The sequence below is a fragment of the Leucopleurus acutus genome, assembly GCF_964270905.1.
Source record: "Leucopleurus acutus genome assembly, chromosome: 15".
Lineage (NCBI taxonomy): Eukaryota > Metazoa > Chordata > Mammalia > Artiodactyla > Delphinidae > Leucopleurus > Leucopleurus acutus.
In genome coordinates, this window is record NC_139157.1 from 60,973,198 (window position 1) to 60,977,987 (window position 4,790).

A 4,790-nucleotide genomic window follows, 5' to 3' on the forward strand; every position below is an offset into this window, starting at 1 on the left:
GTTCTCCAAGTATTTTGGTCCTACATTAACCTGGGACATTCTCTTACATACTTAATGTTATGAAGATATTATACTGAGTGCCATTCCATTTAAAAAGACATGAAATGGGTGTGCTTCCTTTTGTTCTTTGTCTCTGAGTCTGGCAATAACATAAAATAAATGAGAGCAAATTGGTCTGGCTAAGCTTTTAATCTGCTCCTGCAAAGGGAGAAACACCTGGTAATGAGACAAGAAAAAAGGTCAAAGTTCTCCTGGAAAGATGTCCACTCAAGACAGCAATGCATTTCAAACCTGAACACCTTTTGGTGATCCCCACTCCCATCATAAAAAACAAGCCCTGATATTTGTTTATCATCGTGAGGTACCAAGTAGTTTAAGGATTTTGTTTTGTTTGCTCACTAAGAATTTGGTATTATATAGAAGTGGACCTGCTCAACGTCATTGCCTGAAAATCCACTGTTGCAGACAAACTCATCTGTTAAAACTGCTAAAATGAAAAATGGGCTTAATGGTTAATATCCTTACAATTTTGATTTTGAGTTAGTAGGTATGCAACCAATCACATATATTTCTGGAATTTATGAGTAAAAACTGTTCTCCCTCTACGACTCAGTATGATCTTCCATATTTGCTATGGAAAGTATAATAGAAGAGTTACATCCTTTTCTGTATGATAAAATCAGGGTAATGTGTTACAGTAGGCCAGAAAACAGGGGGTATGGGTTTTACTCTGAGTTCAGTCCCTAGCTATCTTTTTGACTTTGGGCAATTCCCTTAATCTTGGTCTCAGTTCCCTCTTCTGTAAAGTTGTATTCTCTGAGATATATTCTGCTGTAAAATTCTATTATTGAATTTTAAAACCACTAACCTTTTCAGTGAGTCTGGTTTAGGAAAGTGATGATATAACGTTTGTTCAAACTGGTAAAGTTTTAAGTGAAAAAGGTATTTAAACCTCCTTGTATTTGTTAATTGAGCTATTTTTTTACTTAGACATGCAAGTTCAAAATTTATATCTCTTTTCAACTCTATAGCCAGTGGTTAATAAGTACAATTTCTGAGGTGGTGGGATTCCGGGACGCTGCTATGAAGGGGTGTAGCGAGCCACAGCTGGAGGCTAAGGCCAAGGTCACCAACCAGCTAATAGATTTTCAGTGGAAGCTGGGTATGGCTGTGAGCTCAGACAGCTGCAGATCACTTAAGTATCCTTATGTTGCAGTGATGCTCAAAGTGGCAGATCATTCAGGCCAAGTAAAGAACAAATCCTTTGAAATGACAATTCCACAGTTTCAGAATTTCTACAGTTCAAGGAAATTGCTGCAGTTATTGAAACTGTGTGAAAACTGATTGCTTTGTTGATGAATTGCTACCATCATTCTAAGATCATGGACTTTACTTTCTGCAACAAAACTGCCTAAGGATCAAATGATATTTATTGAATGAAAATTACACTTTTGGTTTTCCATTTTTTTAAATAATAAAAAAGAAAATGAGACAAACAGGAAAAAAATAAGTACAATTTCTAGAGACTGGGTACACTTGAATCTGCCTTCACCATTTATTAGTTGTGGATACGGGCATGCTCCTTCATGTCTTTGTGCTCAGTTTACTCACCTGTCAATTGGGAATAATAACAGTATCTAAAACACAGGGATATTGTGAGGATTCAGTGAGATAACTCACTTAAGCCCTGAGCAAATGACTAGAGCATTAGCATATTTTTGATACGTGTCAGCTTTTACTGTCACCTTGCTGTCACCAGCTATCCCATGCTATTATCACTCCATACTTTATTAGTGTAATAATAGCCTCCTAGTTTTCAAGTCTCTTTCTTAAGGTCTGTTCTATACATTTCCCAGCTTAGACTGCCCAAAACACAACTGTCATAATTTTACTCCGCTGCTAAAAACTATGGCAACAGATTTCAATGAACTTATACGCAGTAGAATTGAGTATAAATTAGTCCGACATTTAAGGCTCTCATTAATATATTGGTTCAATTTATCTTCCCAGACTCATTCGATTACTTTCTCATATATAAATGCTCTGCCTGAATGGATCTCCCCAAATGTCCCTGAGAACAAGTGCTCTGCTCACCCATATTAAGCAATAAGGGCAGAGGCTGTGATGAGTCTTTATACCCCATCACCCAGGACGTGGCACACAGTGGGTACGCAATAGTTGCTGAAACGAACTGCTTCTGCTCATACTGTTTTCCTCTCAGGAGTCCTCTCTTATCTTTACCTATGTAACACCTATCTCCAAGGTTCTATCCAAATATCATGAGTTACTACAATTCATTAACTAACTACCTACTTCTTCTCATAGTACTGTCATGTATCTACTCTGGTAGCACTTATATTCTGCTATATTGTAATTATTTTTGTCATGATCTTATATCCTAATTTTTAAATGGATTTGAGAGCAGTGTACTATGTCTTATTCAATTTTATTTCCTACAATGCCTAGCATTTTGCTTTGTTAACTGTCAGTGGCTAGTTGTCGAGTGCATGAATTCGACTAACAGACTAATATTATCCATTGTTTTGTTACCAGTTTTAAAAAAAGAACTATGCTATTTCCATAGAAGCAAATCTGCATTCCTTACCAGGCTTCTCAGTCTCTGCAAGTACAATCACATCCTTTCTATTTAACATGACTTTAGGTACCGGCTGAAGCCATATTGGCTTTCTCATTATTCCATGGACAAGCCATATTCAATCTTACCCCATCCTTCCAGTAATGTTTTCTTTGCCTGAGCGCAATCTTGTCTTCTTTGTGACCCAAACCTCATTTAAGGTTCCATCTCAGTTCCCAAATTTTCCATGGAGCACTCTATGATGACTTCTGCAACATTTCTTCTCTTTCACTACTGAAAAGAGAAATTAGTGCACTTAATTTAACAGTCATACAACTTAATCATACAAAGAAATCCCTGCCCCCAGAACAATGAACCTGGAAGAGAATTTAAAGGTGTGGCACTACAGAAATTCTGATATGGAAACTTCAGAGTGGCTACTTCCATATTAACTGACTCTTTGAAATTCCTTTCTTTCTCCTCCCTCAGTTACCCTTATATTATCTATACAGATATCATTCTTGGCTGCTTGTTGTAAGATAGCTATACAACTGAATCATTATGTAAATAGTATGACTTTACATGTGCTAAGTGCTGATAATATTTTAATTCAATAGAAAAATACAATTTAAATTTGTATCAATTTTTTATGCGTTTTAGTCTTTCAACCCATTAGATATTAGATCCTTTGGGGCAGAGGTCAAATCTGGAACTTTCTTTGAATTTCCCACATTAGCAAGCATAGTTCTAATCACATTGGAGATTTTTATCATATGAACATTATTCACTGTTAGATGAGACCTACCTGCCAAAATGACCTAGTTCACTATATATGTATTTCACAATACGAGGCACTCTAACTTCATTCCATTTTTCCTGGTCTATTCATTCTAAGTTACTGCATACTTACAGTTTTTTTCCTGGTCTATTGCCTTCTAATTTACTGTCATACTTACTGGACTTCTCAGTAACTAAGCAACTAAAGCTGTATCTTTGGAGAAGACTTACACAGATATATCTTGGGGGAGTAGGTACACAGGTGGGAGAGGATTTGCTCTCTCTACTGAATTCATACTGTTTTTCACCTTTTGACTGAGGATGAAAATCGAATGTATTATAAATATTTGTTGAGTGGCCTATATGAAGAGAACTGTGTTAGACCCTTTATATACACCATCTAATTTTATCTTCTCAACAAACCTATGTAGTTGATGGCACTAAGCTATATTTGCTAACATGAAAGCTAAAGCTAAGAAAGCTAAAACTAAGCTAAGTCTTTATCCTTAAACTTGATTGCAAGCCTTTCTGATTCTAGGGTCCATGCCAACAGAAGAGGATAAGACAGTGGATCTCCATCTTCAATGAGCACAAAAGTCACCCAAGGAACTCTTTAAAATACATATTACTGAGATCAACTCCAAAGAGTCCAATTTGTTAGGTGTGGGGTAAGGCCCAGGAATCTATATTTTAAGAAACACAAAAAAAGTATTCATTTGGGAAAATTTTGAGATAAGGAATAGTTAAGATAATCATAGTAACAGTGGTAATAATACAGCAACAACAAAACCATACAATACATGGATCGATACCACACTGTCTCTCAGTTACTGTACCACCTTCCTATTTGTCAGGCATTGTGTGTTAAGCACTTATGACATATTTTATCATTTGATTCTCACAACCACCTAATGAAGTATATATAATTATCATCTCCCTTTTATGTGAGGAGGGAACTAGGATCGGAGCCGTCACATAGTTGGTAAGTGGTAGACTTAGCACATGCCCACAACTCTATGAAAGAGGCAGCCAAATAAAAGGAAAGCCAGGGAAAGGAAAGGAAGAGAGCACATCAAGAACAGATGATGTCAATGCCTCAGAGTTAAGTAGCTAGGTTGTGAGAAGTGTTCCCTGGATTTGTAAATGAGGAGGTCATTGCTGATCTTAGCAAGATCAACTTGAGTAAGAAGATGGGAGTAATAAGGCAGAATATTGAGAGTTAAAGAATGAATGGAAGATGTAAAAAATAGAGTGCTTAAATACCCATTTTATGAATGTCCAACAAAATATAAGGAAATAAAGAAGGGTCGTTTTAGGGGGTAATGCAAATTTAGTGAGCATTTAAAAAAATATGGGATAGTCATGAAAATATTAAGGGGAAGGTACAATGATGAAAGAGAGGTAGATAAGGATGAAAGTAAATAAAAGTGATGAGGCA

The 4,790-nt window shown here is 36.3% G+C and overlaps 1 pseudogene across 1 annotated transcript; it reads left to right on the forward strand.

The window, feature by feature from the left end:
- Window positions 1-1,083: 1,083 nt before the first annotated feature.
- On the forward strand, window positions 1,084-1,337 carry LOC309971858 (COMM domain-containing protein 6-like; annotated as a pseudogene). The gene has a single exon. The product of its transcript is annotated as a COMM domain-containing protein 6-like (transcript).
- The last annotated feature ends 3,453 nt before the right edge of the window (window positions 1,338-4,790 follow it).